This window comes from Triturus cristatus, chromosome 7, assembly GCF_964204655.1.
Source record: "Triturus cristatus chromosome 7, aTriCri1.1, whole genome shotgun sequence".
Taxonomy (NCBI): Eukaryota; Metazoa; Chordata; class Amphibia; order Caudata; family Salamandridae; genus Triturus; species Triturus cristatus.
Window position 1 is genome coordinate 858,319,904 of NC_140590.1, and position 23,279 is coordinate 858,343,182.

The window sequence follows — 23,279 nt, forward strand, 5'->3', positions numbered from 1 at the left end:
TGAAACGTGACATTACTAAAACAACACTTTGGGGCTGACCACCCTATAGGAAATCGGGACTGCCCGACAGGCTGTCGGCGGCCCCGTAAGAGGCATTATGATGCAATCGCCACCAAGGCGGTCGCAATGCCTATCTTTTGTATTGCGGCGGGTGCTGCTGGCTGCAGCACACACTGCAATACAAAGAGGAGTCACTTTACATATCTTTGCGCTACGTGGCAGGCACCATGCGGTGTCTACCACATGGTGCAGGGACATTGCCCACAAATGGTCCAATGCCCACATCGGAGGGCCAGTCGGCGAGGAGGATACACTGCAGGCCCCCAAAGTCCTTTTCCACCAGCCTTTTCATGGCGGGTTAACCGCCATCAAAAGGCGAGCGGAAAGGGACATTGTAGTCCCTACGGCAGTGTCTGTCAGGCACTGCCACCATGGTAGGGACTACAATCCCCTCTGCCGCACCGGCAGGCTCAAGGAGCCCATCGGATGCGTGACAGTTGGTCTTTTCGACCGCCAACCCTCAGCCCGCCACCGTAATGTGGCGGGCAGTAAAAATGGTTCCGATGGTGATGAGACCGCAACCTATTGCTTGTCAGTGGCGGTCTCACCGCTATCCTGATCAGGCCCTATGTCTTTTTCTCAAAAAGACAACTAACGATCGACTGCTAATAGCTGTATATTTTGCAATATTATTTCTTGAGACCCCATTAAACTTTGCTTTTTTTAATGACAGTAACAGAGAAGGTATATTTGAATCACTCATAAGTCAAATACAAAACTAATGCCACACACAGTTTTCAATACCTACAAGAAGAAAAACAGTGACAGCTTGGTGAAGACTTTGGATGTGATTAAAGCTCTCAAGAACAAACCTCTTCACTATTAAGTCTTTCGCTGTTAGTCACTGAGTACAAGTATGACACAAAAGTTATTTTCCATTCTAATTTTTTGACACTGTCATGTGGCGGACTATCCTATTTTTGCTGTAAAATATTGACTGTTATTAAATTAAAAAGAGGCAAAAATGTTCCTTTAAAAGATGGCCTGATTCAAGGATAATACATAACTTGGTTGTTTCCCAAGAAAACATGAGAAGAGACAAGTAAAGTATCTCAGGAGACTATATGTGAGGACACGAAAAAGTTATACTCTGCTACACTGAATGACTAAATTCATTTGATATGGACATAAAACAAAGTTGAATTCTGGAATTCGCACCTTTCATGTATTTAAATTTTTTTCAGCTTTGCGGAGAAGACTGGGTGCTATGGTGGTCATGACAAGCGGTAACCATTTGACATTCTCGTGTAAAAAATGTTGCCCGTCAGAGATCCATGTCCAACTCCAATACGAACATCCATTTGTATAAAAGAACAGTCTATAGAAATAACCAAGAAAAGGAACTGAAGTTCAAGAGAATAGGCAAAGCTGTGAAATACCAATTTGAGGCACATCCGTTCCATTCCATCCTTAATATACATACACACTAACAGATGGTGAAGGTTTATGCCAATGTCTGGGATTGGGTACCAAGTGCAATCCAAATTAACATCAATAATTTATTTTCACATCGCCATGTTTGTTTTAAACTGCAGGCATTTTAGAGTACTGCATCCTCTTTTCATTTAATGTTTTACTTTCAAATAACTGATATCTATTGCGAACCTATATTACACAAAATGCAAAAAATTACAAATCAAAGGTGGTTTAAATAGGAAACATTTAACCATAGGCCATACCACAAACTATCTATTGTACATAAGGAAGGTGGTGGAAATACCTACTCAGACATATGTACTTCCAAATACAGGTACATACACATTCACTGAAACTCAAAATGGACAAACTGATCTCTTCATGTTAAAAGCCTTCCTCTTCTTTCTCTCAAGTGCAGGTCACATCTTCCAAGATATTAAATTGATAGTAGATGGATTGTTCATCTACTTTTCATTCACTCTCTAATAAAAATGTCAGTCCCCCGATATCAGCCTTGCTCATTTTTTGTGGACTGGAGAAAGTTTTGTCGAATCACAATGGCAAAAGCATTGTACAATACAAAACAGCCACATGTTGGGTGGAAATATCGACATTCTGCTTTGAGCAAAGAGGTTGTACTAGCTGCAAAACAGTAAAAAAGTATATTTTTGGTCAACAACTTGCACAGCCTATTTTTTCAAGACTGTTAGTTGGTACAAATAAGGCCTTGATAAACCCACAAGAATCACAAAATCTTGAGAAGACACGTTCACGATTAAAATCTTTGCACTATATGTCACTGCATGGAAAGATAAAATGACTAAGATAAGAAAGAGAATATACCAGGGGAATGATCTAGCTTAACATATACCCTGAACTTATTAATAGTAAGGATAGGCAGAACACCACAGCTGCACAACTGAGAAAGGACAAACAAAATATGTGAGTGATCCACCACCTTGTGACACCGAGAGAACCAACAATACAAAACAAGAGAAAATCATAGCCATGCGGCATGCAGCAATTTTACATTTATGTTTTGCTAGTACAACCTTCTCACTGGTTGTAAGCCTTCCGTGTCTCAGACTAGAAGAAAGTCACACTCAATGATAAGATACATTCCAACACTGAATTTGGTGCATCTAGTTTTTGTGATGGGTGTTGAACTTCTAAGTGACTTCACTCTTTGACCGTAGAGTTGACCCACCACTTACCACTTCTTTTAAACAATTTTAGCATTAAAGTATACTACAAAATAGATGTGCAGTGTAGCTTCGCTTGCAAGGAGGCACAGCTCTTTGTTGCTGTCTCTCACTTTCCCTATCTTATTTTCTGTGCCTTCCCCACTTCTGTTGTCATCACCAGCACTTCTTTCTCCTGGGCACCAAAACCACATCACACTGGAGACACTTCCCAATTCCATCTGTCTCCAAAAAGTGAGGTCTCCTTTTTGATATAGACTTTTATCTGCTGTGTTGGCCTGCCTCCTCCCAGTACCACCAAGACAACACACATACTCATAATGCATAGGATACCACAGTGTCATACTGTTTTCTTTTGGTATTTTACCCCTGCAATTAAAGAATTGTTCCAATAAATGCTACCAGACCCATAAAATCCAGAAAGCATAATATCAGAAAACAACAATAGGCGCAATAGGAATGATAATATCTTAAGTTAATTTCATAAAGGATGTATCAGTTATAATATTGGAAGAAACATTTGCCAGTAAACAATATCCCTGAAAACCGACGTATCCTGCTAACATTTCTAGGGAATTGTAGTCACAATCTGTGCTGTTATTGTAAAAAAAAAAAATAATAATAGATGTATCGTGCTTAAGAGTGAACGAGAAATTGTGTATTTAAACAAATACACAACTTCACAGCGATCACATAAATGCACACAACACCCACATTTTCATCACAGGATTTTTGAAACAGTGCAATTTGAGTATGCAGCCCCTATTTCGCCATTGACAGCAAATTAATAGGAAGACAAACAATCTGCAAATGGGGAAATAAAGAGTAATGGAAACACGAAAAACGTCTAATAAAAAAGGACTGAGACTCACCTCTTGGGATCTCTCGTTGCAAATGGATCCTTCAACAGACTGATTCCCAATGCCCGAGTCATTTGCAGAGAAGAGGATGTCTTTGGACATTTCTTGACTTGGTTTGAGAAAAGAGAACTCATTTTGCTTAGAATCCAGCGCCACGCCGACCTCGTATGCATAGGGCAAGGGCAGAGTCCCGTTTTGGTAATTAGTTGAGAGTCGTGGGTCGATGTGGGGATAAAGAGCAGGAACCAGAGAATCACAAATCACGGGTCCCTTGGGTCTTCTGCACTTGATAATCACTGCCAGCATTAGAGTTACAATGAATAAGAAGGAAATTAAAGCTAAAGAAACAACTAAATAGACCTTTAAATGTGATTCTTCGTCAGGGTCAGTGGGCTGGTTTCTTAATTCGGGAAGTGCCTCCTGTAGATCTTCTGTAAAGACCATGTTTAGAGTAACTGTGGCTGAGAGAGGTGGCTGACCGTTGTCCTTCACCGTGATGATCACTTTGTTTCTCACATGATCTTTTCCCAGGAAGCCTTTTGATGTTCTGATTTCTCCAGTGTGAAGTCCTATTTTAAAGAAAGATGATTCGGGAGCTTCCAGCAGCTGGTAGGAGAGCCATGCATTGTGCCCAGAATCTGCATCCACGGCCACCAACTTTGTGATAAGATAATTTGGTTCAGATGAAGGATGAACTACTTCGAACAATACATGACTGTCGTGATCTAGTGCAGGATATAGGATTTCAGGCGTGTTATCGTTCCGATCCACAATAAACACACTGACTGTGACATTACTGCTAAGAGGCGGAGACCCTGAGTCCTCAGCCTTGACCTGGAACTGAAACTCCTTGAGCTGCTCGTAGTCATAGGAGCGCTGGGCATAGATCACTCCAGTCTGGGAATTAATGGAGATGTAAGAGGAAAGGGGGACTGTCTCAATGTTATTATTCAGCATAGAGTATGTGATACGGCCGTTTTGGTCCATATCATAATCCGACGCCTTTACCCGGAAAATTGAAGCACCGGCTATATTATTCTCTTGCACATAGGCTTGGTAGTAAAGCTTATCAAAAACTGGTACATTGTCATTTATGTCGGACAACTGTATCCGGATAGTTTGGCTTGTGGCCAGAGGAGGAGATCCTTGGTCTGTGGCAGTCACTGTGATATTATAGCTTGGGATGGTTTCCCTGTCAAGGGTACCTGATGTCACTAGTTTGTAAATCTTTCCAGATGAAGATGTCAATGTAAATGGCAAGCTTTCTTGAATGTGACAAACAACTTCACCGTTTTGTCCAGAATCTCGGTCTCGGATATTGATCAGCGCTACCACTGTGCCTGGTAGTGAGTCCTCTGGGACTTTGCTGGTGACTGAGGTGAATGTTATCTCTGGAGCATTGTCATTTTCATCAACGATGTCTATAAATACCATAGTCTGGGTAACATGACCCCCTCCATCCTTCGCCTCCACTAACATTTTGTAAGAATTTGTTTCCTCGAAGTCGAGTGTTGAGTTCACTTTAATTTCTCCAGTGTCTGCATCCAAATTGAATGCATGTGCTGCATTGCCAGAAATGCTGCTGAAAAAGTATTTTATTTCTGAATTTGAACCATCATCCTTGTCCGTTGCTTTTATTTCAAGCACCACTGAGTTGATTGCTGCCCCTTCACTGACGCTCGCTCTGTAGCTCTGCTGACTGAACACTGGGAAATTGTCATTGGCGTCAAGAACATTAATATTAATGTCCACGGTACTGGATCTGACTGGATCGCCCCCGTCATATGCGGTCAAAATTAAATTGTGGTGACTTTGTTTTTCACGGTCTAAACCCTTCTCCAGAACTAATTCTGCCAGTGTGTAGCCCTCGCGGCTCCTGGTCTCTTCGAGCTTGAAGTGCTGGTCATTGCTCAGTCTGTAGCCCTGCAGGGCGTTAATGCCAATATCGGGGTCTCTGGCAAACCCAAGAGCAATGCGCGCTCCCGGCAACGTGGTCTCGACGATTTCTACAACAAGGGAGCTCTTCAGAAATCCTGGAGAATTGTCGTTGATGTCCAGAATGACGACTTGGACATCAAAAACATTCATGGGGTTCTCCACGACCGTCTCAAAGGTGATGGAGCACGTGACTACTTCACCGCATATTTCCTCCCTGTCTATTCTGTCATTCACGACAATGTCCCCGGATTCTGCATTAATAGTAAAATATCGATTCTCTGTAGCCGAAATGACACGGGGGTTCCTGTAGGGCAAATGCTTTGCATTCAACCCCAAATCGTTTGCTATGTTTCCAATAACAAAGCCCCTTTTCATTTCTTCTGCGACTGAATATTGTAACTGTCCAGAAACTCCCGAACAGAACCAGAGAAACAAGAACGCCGCCAGTACTTGCCGTCTGCCTCTCACCTCCGCTGCTCCGGGGCGGGTTGCCGTGAGAGGCATCATCCGCTCTGATTTCATCTTCGGAAACATCCAACCTTTGAAAGAGTATTTGCAAGAAACCGCGTCCCTCCGAACAAAACGACAATCACGAGCAAAGAAGCAAGCCCGGTTGTTTATCCCGGACAGGAAGCGTTGTGAATAAAAGTACGTTCCTGCCGAATCTCCTCTGATGTGCGATTGTGCAGTGAAAGCACTGCCCTCAAAGGTTATTTTCTTCGGCTCTGGCACCTTGTACAACAGTGCCCCCTTGTGTAAATGTATGGAAGCTGAACAACGAAAAAACTGTAATAACTCCCTTTCTGGAAACTGCGCGTAGTTAAATACGGCAAGGAGCTATCACCACTGTTACTCACGGACAGGCGCGCAACGCCCATTGTGATCAAAGGGCTTTCTCCCCCCCCCCCATCTCCCCCCCCCCCCCCTTGTGTGGCACCAGTGTGTGGCAGCCCGGGCTCAGACAGCTTCCCGGGTACGCACACAGTCGCACCCGAGTACTTCACAGGTCTTTAACAGACCATTCGCTTGTAAATGAGGCTTTGTCGTTATTTCACCCTTTCGAGAGCCCCTGCATCTCCACTCTATTTTTCTTAGACCCCCCCCCCCCCCCCCGAAATTTGGCTATGGTTGCGCCCCTGCTCATGAACATACTAGACGCACGTTTCACATCCACAGCACGAACCGAGCAACTCCCTTTATCACCATGCACACACATTTCCAGATATGCTGTTTTTGTGCATCGCCTTTCAGCGCGTCTAAAGTAAACTGGGAGGCAACGTTGTGTTAGCGATAAACTTTATTTAGTGCGCTTAGTGCACAGAAAGATCAATGTCGTAAAATGCAACATAATGTGGAGATTGCAAAACTGACGCTATCAGTTTATAAGAAACCAATGACGGTGGGGGCACACAGCCAAAGAGGAGCTGGGCTGGCTCGGGGAATATAGGGCCCACTCGCATGCAATGTCCGGTTTGAAAATGTTCCGTTCTTAAAGCTTGCATAAAAAACATAACACCTCTCCACAAGCCTGGGAGATGGGTCGGTAGTTATCCACTGAAGATCTTACTGGGATTTAAAATTTTCACTAAACGTTAACCTGATTTTGACTTCAATTGCCAATCGTCTTTTTGTTATAACTGAAGACATTTGCGGCGGAGACAACAATCACATAATTAAAAACAAAAAAAAGTATAAAATCTAAGAACCGAAGAAACGTGAAAGAATTACATTGGTGTTATCTTAAATATTTTCTAAAATTGTCTGTTTCAAGGAGCTTTCAGCAGAAATGAAAAGCTAAAGAAGGAAAACACAGCAATTAATTGTGCTAAGTAAAACGGCCAACTGACTGTAAGCAAACAGTTAAGCAATAAAGAGCAATTTTGGTTTTATTTATTCGGGGGGCTTCTATAATACACAAAAAAGCAATGACATATCTTATCGGGGTTTAATCGCCAATGCCACATGCTTAGAATTGTAAACATGTTTTATTTTCGTTTACCTTCCACAGTTCATATCTAACAGCCTCCCTGAAAGGACTGTACTATTTAAACAGGATGTTACCCAGGGCAGGGACCGATGAAGATACCATGAAAAACGTCTACATAGTCTGACAATGTTGCTCTTGTGATACAAGTTCCTACAGTATTTAACTACTTCAGATTTTAACGAAAAATTTGATATTTAAAAAAAAAATTAAGATATGAAAGTACTATAAGGTCTTATAATTTAGGAGACAGGTTAAGATTCAGGGTCTTCTTTTCCATTTTTGACAGCCATAAACATGTTAAAATTAAAAGTGTAGCTTTGTACGAAAAAAGGAACATTTGTTCTGTTTTCAATTACAAGTTACAGCCAGAATTGCATACCAGTCTGCAGTTCGCACTCAACATTTATTTAAATCCAATGAATTGAGAAAACAAAAAGGGTACTTACCGGAACGATCAGATGATCCTCTTTACAGATCCCTAAAAAATCTTCAACGAGGAGAGGTGCCTCATTTTCATGATTCTGGTTTCCGGGAAGGGTGTTGGAGTCCCCTGAATTATGGAACATCTGCTTGCTGCTCCCCGTGTCTGTTAAATAGACATCGTGAGAATAGATCTGTAGAAAAGCCTTGACACCATCAATACCCACGAACTGAGAGTCAGGAAGAGAACTGAAATTAGCAACTGATGACTCACAGAGCTGGGATTCCCTCCAGTGATGAATCCTGATGGCCAACACAAGAAGGATCAGGAAAAGGAACAACAAGGAAACCACAGCAACAGCGATCACCAGATACAGTGTGAGGTTTGACTCCATGTCTGCGGAAGCTGAAGGGTCACTTATATCATGAAGCATTTCCGGCATGCTGTCTGCTAACACTATGGTAACTGTAACTGTAGAAGAGAGAGGGGTCTGCCCACTGTCCTTCACTAGGACCACCAGGAATTGTTTTGTGGCATCTTTTTCCATAATGGAGCGGGCTGTCCTGATTTCTCCAGTGTGAGGACCTACAGTAAACAGTCCCTGGTCTGTGGACCTCAGCAGCTGGTAGGAGAGCCAGGAATTCTGCCCGGAATCAGCATCGACTGCGATGACTTTAGTGATCAGATAACCTGGTTCAGAGGAGCGAGGAGCCATCTCCACCCCAGAGGAGCCATCTGTGGGGGGCGATGGGTACAATATCTCAGGGGTGTTGTCATTCTGATCCAGTATGAAGAATGCCACTGTCACATTACTGGAAAGGGGCGGTGAGCCGCCATCTTGAGCCTCCACTATAATCTGAAACTCTTTGAACTTTTCAAAGTCGAATGACTGAAGTGCATAAATGACACCAGATTCAGGATTGATAGAAATATAGGAAGAAAGTGGATCATTTCCAATAGGTCCATCAATGACGGAGTATTTGATCTTAGCATTATTCTCCCAATCCAAATCGCTTGCCTCTGTACAAAAAATGGACGTTCTAGAAGGAATGTTTTCCATAACGTAGGCACCATATGAGGTTTGTTTAAATACTGGTCGGTTGTCATTTTCATCCGTAATCTCAAGGCTTATGGTTCTGGTTCTAGACAGTGGGGGCGTGCCACTGTCTGTGGCTGTAACCGTTATGTTATATTGAGATACCTGCTCCCTGTCCAAAGCACTGTCAGTTATTAAACTGTAATAGCTCCCGACGAACTTCTGTACCTGAAAGGGAAGGTGAGGAGGAAGGAAGCAATGAACCACACCGTTGACTCCAGAATCTCGATCAAATATTTCCAGAACAGTAACGACGGTGCCTGATGTGCTGTTTTCTGAAACTTGTCTCAGAGCAGATGATATCAAAATCTCTGGGCTGTTATCATTGATATTAATGACCTCGATCAAAACGTTGCAGCGCGATGAAAAGCTTGCATCGCTTCCCTGGACCTCAAATTCGTACAATTCTGATTCTTCGAAATCTAACTCATCAGTCAGCGATATTTCTCCGGTGATAGACTCCAGTTTAAATTTCTTTAATGCGACGTCCGTAATTTTGTGGAATGAATAGCGTACTTCCGCATTTGATGCCTGGTCAATGTCAGTGGCTCTGACGCTGCCCACAACAGCCCCCTTGGGCACATCTTCTTGCACAGTAAATTTATAGAGAGACTGGTCAAACACTGGGACATTGTCATTCACATCCTGCACATTGATATTAATCTGCATTGTGCCTGATCTGACTGGGTCCCCTCCGTCTGTAGCAGTGAGAATCAGTTGATGAACATCCTGTTCCTCCCGATCTAGAGGTTTCTCTAGGACCAGTTTTGCATACTTAGTGCCACCTTCTTTCATTGTTACATCCAGGGTGAAGTGTTCATTTGCGCTGAGCTGGTAGTTTTCAAGAGAATTATTTCCTTCATCTGCATCCTGAGCTTCTGGCAGCAAAAAACGTGTTCCCGGTGTGGTGTTTTCAATGATTTGTAATGAAAGCTGGTGAGTGATAAATGTGGGCGCATTGTCATTAATGTCTTGAATTTCTACTTCGACTGAATACACTTTCATTTTCTTCTCAGAAAAAATCTCTATATTTATCAGACACTGAAAAACGCGTCCACACAGGCTTTCTCTGTCAATCCTTTCATTAACGTAAACATGTCCGTTGTTTAAATTTAGATAAAAATACTGCTTCCTACCTCTGGACACAATCCGGGCTCCTCCCTCTGATAACTCCTTTGTATCCATCCCCAGATCCAGAGCCACATTCCCGACAAAAGAGCCTTTCCTCATCTCCTCGGGGATGGAATAACGCAGCTGCCCGGAAGCGGCTCCACAGACTGTCAGCAAAGCAACAAGAAGCAGCAGAGGAGCCCCGGAGTCACAGCGCCTCGATGCCAAAGCCCCGGAGTAACAGCGCCTCGGTGTCTGAGCCCCGGAGTAACAGCACCTCGGTATCTGAGCCCCGGAGTAACAGCACCTCGGTATCTGAGCCCCGGAGTAACAGCGCCTCGGTGTCTGAGCCCCGGAGTAACAGCGCCTCGGTGTCTGATCCTGGGAGCAACATCGCCTCGGTGTCTGAGTCCCGGAGTCACAGAGTCTTGGAGAACGAGCCATGTAGTGACAATGTCCAGTTGTCTGAGCCCCAGAGTAATAGCGACTGGGTGACTGAGTCATTGCAAACAAACGAGCCCTCCTGATTACGAGTACTCCACACAAGGTGTCTGAATAAAGTAGGCTTAAACCTCACTGAAGAAGATCTCGCCGAGCACTGCGTGTGATAGGATGTCTCGGACGCATCTGCACTAAATAATGAACCACATGATCTGCAGAAACCGTCCATCTATTTCTCTAGTTGGTAAACAGCGACGCTAAGCGTTGTGGTGTTGCGGTCTAGTCCGCAGCGCGCACGGCGCGTGACGTCACCGGATTTCCGGTGGCGGCCATTTTAGGATCGGCATTAGCGCGCCGATTTGAATAACGAACGGAGCTCCGGATCGGCGCTCCTGCTGTGAATCGTATATCTAGAATAAACCCTTCAACCATACCTACGAGAGTTGTCTTCTGTGGGGGGACACATCAGGAAGGAAGGGGCAACATTACAATGGCGACGAGGAGGTGAAATGGCCCAGCGCTGCCTCCACTGTGTGTGCCTCGTGGTCATCACGCCATCTACATCCACGGTCACCACCCCGACCAGCAGGAGCGCGGCAGTGTCTCGGAGGGGAGAGGAGGGCGCGCATCTAGTCCGACGGGTCACACCTGAGCCCGGCCCCGGTCAGCAGCAGCCCAGCGGCGCGGAACGGCGCCAGGGAGTGTCCGCGTGGCGAAACACACACACACACCGTGGCGGGGGTCACGGGACGCAACGCGAGAAGCGGCAACTCCGACCGAGAAGACGACCCAGGCGAAGGCAGCCCCGACAGCACCCGGGGGTCGAGAAGCTCGAGCCCAAGACCGCGGCGAACGGAGGCAAGGAGCAAGATGAGTGCCACATCGACAGGTTTGCCAAACCCGGTACCTTTCCTCACGAAAGCAGGGGTTCCGGATATGCCGTGGGAGGATTGAAAGCCGTATTTCTTGAATTTCTTGTTCGCGTTAGAGGAGGAAAGCGGCGCAGAGTTCCCAAGCACGCGCAGGAAGAGGATACTGCTCCACCATTTGGGCCCTGCAGGCCAGAGAGTGTACGACGATTTGGTGAAGGTAGTGCGGCCCGCGGCAGACGATAATGTGTTTCAGCACGCGATCGACGATATGGACGCCCATTACCGCCCAACCGTATGCGTAGCTGTCGACAGGTACAACTTCTACCACCGAGCGCAACAGAAAGGGGAAACGATTGATCAGTATGTGGCGGCACTACAGAAGCTTGCCCTAACGTGCAAATTTGGAGCCTTCCAGGAGGAGTTGATCAGGGACCAAATAGTAATGCATGCAGCGAACGCGTCCATCCAGGACAAGTTGTGGGCTAATGGAGATGAACCCCTTAAGACTGTGGTAGCCATGGTGAAGAAAGCAGAAATGTCCAAGAGGTGCGCGGAGACAGCAAAGAAGGACCGACTCTCAGAACAAGCGGTGTGCAGGATAGAAGATAGGAAAAGCCGCGAGAGACAGGCGGCAGAGCAGCACAACACGCGACAACACAGGAAGCCCGTGACCCGGGGCGCGAAACAGCAGACACAGGGACAAGGGAGCACCAACACGTGCTACAGATGTGGCAGTGAAAGACACGCCGCCAACGACAAAGGGTGCCCAGCGTTCCGAGCTAAGTGTGCATACTGTGGTCTGGTGGGTCATCATGAAAGAGTGTGTCGAAGGAAAACGCCAAGGCAGCAAGTGAGGTACGTAGCACAAGAGTCGTGCAAGGAGGAAGAGCAGGAATGCCAAGAGGAGGACGACGAAATCCTGATGATTGAAGACCAGATCCTGGGGATCGACGGCGCGGTCGACAAGAAACCGAGGTGTGACATGACCATCGGGGGAGTAGGAGTCACCATGGTCGCCGACTCAGGTTCCCCCTACACGATCATAAAGAAGAGGATATGGGAAGAGGACTTCGCACCGGCCAACACTCACCAACTGCGCCCAACGGACATCCATCCGGTGACATTCACCGGGGAACCCATACCCATGGTAGGGTATTGCCCCCCAACATTTGAGTTCAAGGGCAGAACGTGCGAAGGAAAGCTGTACGTAGCAGAAAAGGGACCATCGGTGTTGGGATGGAACGATCAAGGGAAGCTGGGAATAAAACTGAATCCGGGAGGCCGTGTACAAGTACTCATGATGGAAGAAGACCCCGGAGTGGGAGCAAGGCAGTGGAAGGAGGAGTTCCCAGAAGTCTTCAGAGACGACATAGGGAAGCTCACCAAGTTCACGCACAAAATTAACCTCAAGGAAGGAGCCCGACCGGTGTCCCACAAAGTGCGAAACATCCCGTTCCGCACCAGGGAGGCAGTACAAGAGGAACTGCAGAGGTTAGAGGACAACGGGATCATCGAGGCCATAGACAACGCGGAATGGTTGGCCCCCTTAGTAGTGGCGCAGAAGCCGAACGGGAAGGTGAGGTTGTGTGTGGACCTCAGAGAACTCAACAAAAACATCGTGGTGGATAAGTTCCCGCTTCCCCGCATCAACGAGATGTTAGCCAAGACCAAGGGCGCCAGATGGTTCTCCACAGTTGACTTGACGTCTGCATATCACCAGATCGCACTCCACAAATCGTGCAGCCACCTCACATCGTTCATAACACCGTTCGGGTGTTACAAATTCCTACGGATGCCGTTCGGACTTGCCTCGGCAGCAGCAGTCTTCCAAAAGTTGATGTACCGCCTGTTCAACAAGATGGAGGGAATCCAGTTCTTCCAGGACGACATCTTGGTGATGGGCGCCTCCAAGGAAGAACATGACCAGAGGCTAGCAGGCGTCCTGACAGTACTAGAGCAGAACGGGCTCACTGCCCAGTGGGACAAGTGCAAGTTTGGACTGGGAAGTGTCACGTACCTAGGGCACGAAATCAGCCAGGAAGGCAAAAAACCCAAAGCCTCCAACGTAGCAGCCATCAGGGATGCACCCACACCCACAAGCAAGGAGGAAGTACGGACCTTCTTAGGGATGGCTGAGTTCTACAGCAAGTTCGTATCCCACTTTGCATCAAAGACATACCACCTGAGGTCGATCCTGAAAGACAAAACAGCGTTCACATGGAAGGAGGAACAACAGAGGGAGTTCGAGGGGATGAAAAGAGAAATATGCGAAGCCATACCCATTCAAGGGTTCGACCCAGCAGCCCCCACGACCCTGACCACAGACGCGAGCGACCGAGGCTTAGGAGCCGTGCTAACGCAAAGGTCTGCACAAGGAATGACAGCGACGATCAGCTTCGCGTCCCGCACGTTGGCAGACAATGAACGCAAATTCAGCGTGATCGAAAAAGAAATGCTAGCCGTCGTGTGGGTAGTGGAAAGGTTCCGACAGTTTTAGTGGGGAGGACGGTTCCTCTTACGAACAGACCACAAACCCCTGGTAAAAGTCCTCACATCCAACGGCCATGAACACGCTACGCCAAGGATCGCAAAGATGACGCTGCGACTCCTCGACTACGTGTACGACATAGAGTACATCCCAGGCACCAGGAACCGAGTGGCGGACTACCTGAGCAGGGCGGCCGCGAAGGAATCAGCAGAAGCGCAAGACGCAGAAAATTGGGCAGAGTACGCAGTGGCGTTCATGGGCGACCACGAAAAGGCCATCAGCAAGCAGGAATGGGAAGAAGAGTACGGGTCTGACGAGAAGGTGAAGGCAGTCAAGACATATGTGACGCAGGGGTGGCCGGAGAAGAGGTTACTCGGAGAAGAACTCAAACAATACTGGGAGGTTAGAGAAGAACTGTCGCTGGGGGACAACCCGTGTTTCCTGTTCCGGAGCAACAAAGTAGTACCCCCGTTGGCACTGCGACCCAGAGTGGTGGCCATCGCACACGAAGGTCATTTAGGAATCGTGAAAACGAAGGGAAGAGTGAAGGAGGATTATTGGTGGCCTGGGTTGGACCTTGCTGTGGAAAGGCACGTCAGGTCATGTGAGCAATGCAGCAACGCAGACAAGACGCAGAAAATGCTACGTCCACCGCTGGGACATTTCGACTGCCCGGAAAACCCGTGGGAAGAGATCTCTATAGATGTTCTAGGCCCCATACAAGACGCCAGCGGTAACCAGAAGTACCTCACCGTGGTCGTGGACAGGTACTCGAAGTGGCCAGAAGTCCATGTGGATGAAAACGCAGAGACAGATACCATCTTGGGATTCCTCACGGAGGTGTTCATCAGAGAAGGGATCCCCAAAGGAATCCTCAGTGACAACGGCCCACAGTTCACGTCGACCAAATGGGAGGCCTTCATGGACAGAAATGGGATAACCGTCAGGCGCACGCCTGTGTACCATCCTGCGGGGAACGGAGCAGTAGAGAGATTCAACAGGGTGATAATGGGGTCAGTGCAAGCGGCCATCGGGCAGGGAGCAAGCTGGGAGAAAGAACTCAAGCGCCTGCTATGGGCTTACCGGATAACTCCCTCGTCCACAGGTTACAGCCCATTCCGCATACTGAGAGGAAGAGAACCGTTTACCCGAGACAATGTGGCCTGGAAGAAGCTCACTGTGCAGAGTCATTGGTCACCGGCTGTGGTGCGCAGGAACTTGGAGAAGGCGCAAGCGGTGTACACTAACTACTACGACGCAAGGCATAACACCAAGGAAGCCGCCCTGGAGAAAGGGGAGTGGGTAAGGGTGAAACTGCCGACACCAGGAAGGAAGGGGGACAGCAAGTTCACGCCCCCATTCCAAGTGGTGGAACCCTATTCCACATCAGCCTTACTGAGCGACGGGAAGATATGGGCACAAGACCGGATGGCTAGATGTACCAGGGCCGATGAAACCGAGCTGAATATGGAGCCGGACAGCAGGGCAGGAGCAGAGTCCACACCGGCGGGAAAAGGGGAGTGTAGAAGACCAGAGGGAGAAGCAGGAAGCGTTCCCAAAGGAACCTGGAGTCCAAGAGGTGGAGGAGCCGAGACTCCAGGACTAAGTGACCGAGAGACAGAGTTGTGCGGTCTTGAACCACGAGAAGCGAGTGGGGAGGCGATCCCGAGTGGGGGGAGCAACACCCCTACCGCAGGCGCAGGAAGCAGGAGGACACGCTGCGGGAGGAGAATAATGCTGCCACGAAGATTCGAGGAGTTCAGCCTGGACCACAAGTAAGACTGTTCTGGTGTGTAGATGGGACTGAGACTGTTGTGTTTGTAAAGGAGGGAGATGTGGTGTTGCGGTCTAGTCCGCAGCGCGCACGACGCGTGACGTCACCGGATTTCCGGTGGCGGCCATTTTAGGATCGGCATTAGCGCGCCGATTTGAATAACGAACGGAGCTCCGGATCGGCGCTCCTGCTGTGAATCGTATATCTAGAATAAACCCTTCAACCATACCTACGAGAGTTGTCTTCTGTGGGGGGACACATCAGGAAGGAAGGGGCAACATTACAAGCGTTTCAGTGATTAATTGCACAATCTTATAAATACGTCTAAACCGCCGCTACTTGGGATTCATTTCACAGTCAGGTTTACTGTTTTCTTCGATTTGAAGTTCTCACCGCTTAGTGAGCAAGAAGAATGAGATGTAACCATCATCCGTCACTGTGGGTTACTAGACAATTCCTATTACGTGGTGAGAGACGAGACCATGGTCTTTCAGTGAGGGAGTGAGACTGTATGGACGTTCCCTAAATGGGGGAACTCATGCCTCCTCTGTTAACAGTTTGTTACTGTAACGTGATAGAAAAATGTGCATATTTGGTTTATTAGGCTATCAATGGCCTCAAAATCTATGTAAGACACGCACTGCGCGCTTCCGCCAGGAGCCCCTGAGTTAAATGCCCCTGCTTTATGTTGCCCTGCCATTCTCCTGAGTAAGTCATATATCGGCGGGTGCTGTAAGACAATAACTGCCCACCTTTGACTGCTATTTTGTGTTTCTGCCTAACTCTGTGAATCGCAAAGCATGGGTGTGTTTGTCACAGTTTGCCATCTATGGATGGCTGTATTGGTATAACTCCCTGTAGACCGGTTTGTATTTGAACTTGTAAAAATTAACACCGCTCTTAATGTTTCCCAACCTGCTCATGTAGTTTACAGAACAGCTGCTAAAATCCCTCTTAAATCTATTTCAAATAGGAGGTTGATTTCTCTCTCTCTCTCTTTGATTTTTTACGAACACGTTTAATTGACGTCGATATTAACCCCAACTTTCACCAAATGATCGATTAGCCTCGATTCATAAAACATGTCCCCATCATGCAGGCCATACGTGTGTGGCCGACCAGCTCAAAGTTATAGCATCCTCACCGGAATCCTACGTGGACGGCTTGATCTCAGTGACCGTAAAAGCTTTACAGTTAAAGGTCACTGACAAAAGTTTAAACAAAATGATTCATGCTAGAAACTTCACCAAAATAACTTGCCCAGTGCGAGCAAGATTACTTAAAGCAATAGATTCACAGGATGCAATTAGACCAATCTAGCAGAGGCCACCCCCAAAGGGGGCCTCGAGGGCCGGCGCCATAACAGCCGCCCGTGCCCACAAGGAACAGATCCGGTTTGCGCTGGTCAGCGCCGCCGGGAATCGTCACGCTGCAAAACCGCCCAAGGCCCTCTCCTCCCCCTCCTCAAGTACAAAGGGGAAGAAGGAAAGGAGGAGGGGGGATATAAGGCAACGCCCCCCCGGACAGCACACCTTTTACATCAGGGAGCTGGGGGAGCGGCACCAACGTTTTTTGATGATGAGCTGTTCGACAGGGCGATCGAGGCAGAACAGGGAGCCAGAACGTCTACCCGGATGCACCTGAAGCCAGAACGGCGGTGCCCAGGGGGAGCAGCCAGCCGGGAGCAAGACACCTCGAGATGGGCCAATGGGAAAGCCATGAAGGAGCCACCGAGCCAGTGATGCTGGGGCAAGTTCACGCTCATACGGGAAAGCGGTAGCTTCGAATGATGGATAAGCGGCTGCGTGGCTTTAGGCCACGGATGGTGTAAGACAGGATATCATATGTGCAAGTGGAAGAGCAACGCCGCAATCAGTAAAGTGTAAAAATGTGTTAGAGGCGGCTTCGGTCAGTTGCGCAGTTTTGCGAGGTAAGCACTTGTGTATCCGGTTCCGCAGAATGAATCAGGTGCGCACATTAGATCCCTTACTAATTAACTCTGCCCCGAGCGTGGCCGCGGGCGGGGAGGAGTGATAAAGCATAGAACATGGCTTGAGTGAGGGAACGCTTCGGGAGGCTCTACAGGGCAGGAGCTCCAATGCGGGGAAGACGGACTCAGTCTGTCAAATACCTCAGAGGCTGGTAAAGTAGGTAACAGCCACACACTTGAACGGCATGAGGGTGGAAGGAAGCGATATATGAAAGGTATAGATGAATCATACAATGCAATATTATTTCTCGAGGGCAGGTCCACGGCGGGCCTCGCTGGTTCTGGTTACAAGTGTAGTAGGGTCGCCTCGAGGCTAGGAAGCCCTTGGGTTCATATCCCAACTTCTCCGTTGGTTGGCCTACTAGTGTATATGTGACCGCGACTGCCCTCACGCCATGCGGCAGGTAGGGGGCAGCATCCAATGGGCTGATTTACTAGCAGCGGTAACACCAGGCTTGGGGAAGGGATGTGTATAACAACAGGAGTAACATAACCAGACAATACCCTGGCTTAGCCCAGAGGATACGACACCACACGGAGTCGTATTGTGCCAAATCATGGCAAATTACATGTGTGCGTGCTTTGCTTGCCCCGAGGAAATCCGGGGACTAACGTAGTCTATGCACCAGGAAGAACGGCTGATTTGCCCAGCACGTCTGGGAGGATAGCTGCGGTCGCAGGTGGGAGGCTTAGTGGAGGGGCGCCTAACAGAGTCTTTATCATGACCCGGTAATCTTTCAATTCCTGCGACCGTCCTGCTACCTAACTCGGAAGCTTGGGCCACTCTCACGCGGTGGCCGTGCATTACTGAAGTTGGTCTAGCCGGCATAACCTTACAATGAGAGGACACAAGTTTCTGTCAAGGGGTGTCTATAGCGCAAACAGGATATTGTTTAAGGAAACAATTTGGCTGCGCTCGGGTCCAGCGGAGAGCAGGCCAACACTTTCAGGGAACGAAGGTACTCGCAAGCAGGTAGAGCAAGGTGCCTACAGCCACCGAATTGTGTAATTTATTAACCCCTACAGCCGAGGGCCGTACCACCATGGAGGTGTCTGATCTCGCAGACTTTTGCAGGGTCAGGCCTGGTTAGGACTGGGATGGGAGACCTCTTCTTAATACCGAGCGCCGTGGGGACTGCCCTTAATACCAAGTGCTGTGAGCACACAGCGTGCTCATGTGCTCTTAGCATTGTCATTATCTCTTCACAAATGACCTGATTGGTGATAACAAGCGCTGTTCATGTGCTGCAATGACATGACAAACTGTGTGGCCTGACGATCCCGCGCTAAACAAACTGCAGCATAAATAAATAAGTTGGATTAGAAAATATCCTGCAGACCTGCAGTCTGGGCAGAAGCTGCTGGTTTATCAGCACAAATGGGGGAGATAGAAAGAATGTATAGAAAACAGCACCCTCTAGCGTTTACTGCTTAAATTATTCCCCATTGTGTAGCTAGGTTAGGCAACGAAACTTCGGTAGTATGTTTACTGTAATGTAAGATAGATCTCGGCTGGGACTGAAGTGTGCCAGGTTTTTAATGAAAAATAGCTTGTCAGCCGGGACTGAAAGGTGCCAGAGTCCAGAGGGGACAGTAGCTGGCTCTCTCACCTGAACAAACGTGTTGCCAATGCAACGTTTACTAAATGGAAAGGTTTGACCGTAACACAATAGGGCAGTTCATAGGCTGCTTTCTGGTAGTATCCTGGTGCCCTGGGACAGGGGTAAGAGCGAAATCTAGGGCACCCACAACATGAGAGGGAATTGTGCCATTACACATGCCCAGATAGGCAGGACAGAAGAGGAAGTTAAATAAATAAAATAAATAAATAAATAAATAAATACATGTTGCGTGGTCTTGCAGAATGCTCACATGGTATTTCCACTTAGTACCCTGGAAAGCGCTGCAGGCAGACGTGCCGGTGCGGAGAGCACGGGGACCGAGAGGGGGGGGGGGGGGTCACTCAAATGCAATTGAGGCCATTCAGCTAAACAGACCATTTACAAATGGCGATACAAACACTGATCAGTTTTCCGAATGCAAACCCCTTTCATGGTTGTTTCATGTCTCGCTCCTACGAAGGGCAGGTTCCCGTGCCCCCAGGCAGAGCCAACCCAGTATTTCACCTGTCCAGTATGAAATAATGGCAGTTCTGTAGACAGGAGGTAAAGAAAATATCCAATGGGAAAGCACCACAACAGAACACACAGTCGCGTTGTAATGAGGAATCCAGTGTAGTAATGAAGCAGCAGCACTTCTGGTATGCGACAGGGATAATGTTTTGAAAACATTGCATTCCAAGGGGTACCCGCTCGAAGTTTAACCCCTTGAGTGCCCCGCCCTTTCCCCCTCCTGTGCCGGGATTGTATTAGCGGGCGGGGTCCAAGACGAGATAGTCTCGTCATGGGCACAGCGCAACCGCGCTCCATGACGAGACTATCTCGTCATGGGCACAGAAGGGGTTAAGTGGGAAATGTCCAATACAAAAAATGGTATGAGTTATAGGATATAATAGTCATAGCCAGGGGACTTCATTAGCAAGGATCACAATATTTAGTTTTCTGAGGTGCCACTACATGGGCCATTCAGGGTTGATCAATCCACATGGCCAGAATGGCAGAGGATTTCATCAAAATATATTCTTAGCGCAGCAACATGAGCCATCCCTTTCAAATGTATTCGAGTTATTGTAATGACTGCATCCAGTGTGCTGGTAACTACTACTCCAAAATGGGGTTACAAAATTTTGGAAGAAAGACGGTTAGCGGCTCACCAGTAGAGCATGACAAAGACAATTTTCTGGTGATAGCCTGGTCCACGGGGCCAAATAAATAAATAAATAAATAAATAAATAAATAAAATCAGTACCATTGAATGGGTAACAATAAACATCTGTTATGCAGCGCCAGTGTCCCCTATTTGTACGGTATTTCAAGAGGGAAGCCAATGTCAGTTTCCCGGGGCCGGCTTCCCGGGGACAAGGGCTGAGAGCGCCCCCTGGGGTGTCCAGGTTACTAGAGGGACCTGCACCCGCGCCAACTGCGCATTGCAGGAGGCAAGGGAAGTGATACTTAAAAAAATAAATAAATAAAATAAGATGCGCAGCATAGTAGGCTCACAGGCAGGCTGGGCGTTAAACACTGGCCCGCAGACAGGAGCAGACCAGTACTTACTGGGGGAGCCTTCCAGGAGCATGGACGAAGTAGAGGGTGTAATTAAGCAATGTATGTTGTATCATGCCTCCACGAGCGGTATCTGACTATCTCCCAATTTTGTTTGATTTCATGTGTGACCCATGGTGCGAGGATATAGTGCCATAAGACTCCGAACAGGACACAAGCGCTCCTCGACATAATGACGAGGATGGAGCAGAGCACACCATGGCGTTTGGGGGAAGATGGCCGTCAGACCTTACCAGATGTCAGCCTCCCGGAGACACAGCTAGAGGGGGCATCCTAGCGCTTGATTGGAACAACAGCATGGGCAGGCCCACAGAAAGAGCAACAGATGCACAACGAGACGACATAGGGTAGGCGGAGCCGCAGGAAGATGGAAGCCTCCCTGGCGGCGTGGCAGAAACAAAAGGTGTATTGGTTTGATAATGGAAACACACCGACCGAGCAGTGTGTAGAAGGAGGGCCACTCACTCTGGGATGCCTTACGGATGGGTGAGTACGCCTGACAAAAAATCGGGGAAGCAAACGGAGACGGCACTCGCAGCCCAGCCCCCGCCAGACGGCAGGGCGCAGGAGAGACTAGCAAGGTAGCGAGTTGTGGCCTGGCTCCGGGAAAAGGCTACCCCCCACACGCAAAGGGGCGTGGAAAACAACAAAGAACAATCTACAAGCGGTCAGGGTGATTTATGACCCCTAGGATATGCAAATGGGTAAAAGACAAACCAGTGATTTATGGCCAGCCAATGATTTATAGCTGATGATTTATGATGCCCATACAGAATGATTTATGACAGCAGAATGATGACAGATTTATGACTGAATGATTTATGACATCCCGATGAGGTATGACCATGATTTATGGCAACACAATGATGAAATATTTGTGACAGAATGATTTATGACATACCAATGATTTATGACCATGATCTATGGCAACAAATGATAACAGATTTGTGACAGAATGATTTATGATACCCGATGATTTATGACCCATGATTTATGATCTCCAAATGACACTGAGTGATAACCAATTGGGATAATGTATGATAATGATTTTGACCCCAGCCCGAGAAGGTGTCCAGGGGAATTGTACAAATATGACGTATGTAATGTAAAATAAAACTGCGGCCAACAACCACCACAAAAACAATGACTGTTGGCTGTGTGTAGTAATACAGATACATTGGTATGGTGTGGTTCCGGGAAAGGGCGCAGTGCGGCTGTTATCATATACAGGCAAAGGCTGCTTTTTTACGTGAATAGATACCTCCACTTGTGTTATCAGCGGGAGACAACAACAATAAACACCAAGGAAGGAGACAAGATGCTTTTAACTTTAGGCGTTGAACAAGCACATGCACATTCATTGTTTCCAAAGACACGGCATTCAGACAGCTAGAGTCCATATTAAACAAGCATTGAAAGTGCAATATGTCTAGCCTTTGAATATAAGTTAAAGCCATTTGCTTTGCTAATGGTATTGTATAGCAAAGCAAATGGCTTTAACTTAATGAAAGGCGAGACCTATTGCATTTTTAATGCTTGTTTACATTCTGGTACTTGCATTCCTTCAAATGTAGTTGTATTTGCAATTGTGAAAAGTACACTAAACAACGATTAAGGAAAACAGTTATTATTTTAAAAGTTAAAAAGAAGTAAAAGGCATGTGGATGCATAACTAACGCCTCTAGGTCACAAAGCAAGGCTCTACGGGGAACAGCGTGAGGTCCATGCATTGACAAAGTACTGCTATGAACTGCTGAGCTCCCAGCCCCTCAACACCACCCCTCTGGATTAATGTTTGAAAAAATGTAACACCTCGAGGGAAGTGCACAGTGTAAACTGCAGAGCGTGTCTGGAATAAAGACACACTGCTCTAGGAGAGGTGCCTGGGGCAGTGCAGGAAGTTAGAATGATTGGTGCGGCGCTGGCTCTTGGCACCACACATGCCTCTGTCCAGTGCCCGATAATAGGCGTCCAAAAGGTGGGGAGTACAGGAAGTTCGAATGATAGGTGTGGCGCTGGGTCTTGGCACCACATACACCTCTGTCCAGTGACCGATAATAGGTGTCTGAGAGGTGGGGAGTGTTACGACATGGCCCCGGGTCATGTTCACAAGAAGGGCCGGTGATTAAAAAGGGAATGTCGGTGCGGCGTTAATGGAAAGAGCCGGCCTGCTAAAATCCTCGGATTTTCACTAACACTGCCCATAAAAGAGCATGAGGGAAAAGTACAACTGTGCACCCTCAGGGAAGAACCTTTACGTGCGAGGAAGTCATGAAGGTATACTTAATCACTCCACTCGCAGACAAATGGTGGGGCTAGTTTGAGCAGTCTACAAAAACAAAACCAGGAAAAGGGGGATGAAGTTCAACAAAAGAGCCCTGCGGCTTTCCGCAAGTCATGCGAAAAGGATCTGATGTGTTCTTAATAAATGGTCATCGTTTG

The 23,279-nt window shown here is 47.5% G+C and overlaps 2 pseudogenes; both read right to left on the reverse strand.

Annotated features, from left to right (window-relative positions):
- Positions 1-1,324: 1,324 nt before the first annotated feature.
- Positions 1,325-5,998, reverse strand: LOC146810742 (protocadherin gamma-B1 pseudogene; annotated as a pseudogene).
- A 1,218-nt stretch (positions 5,999-7,216) lies between these two features.
- Positions 7,217-10,534, reverse strand: LOC146810743 (protocadherin gamma-A6 pseudogene; annotated as a pseudogene).
- Between the last annotated feature and the right edge of the window lie 12,745 nt (positions 10,535-23,279).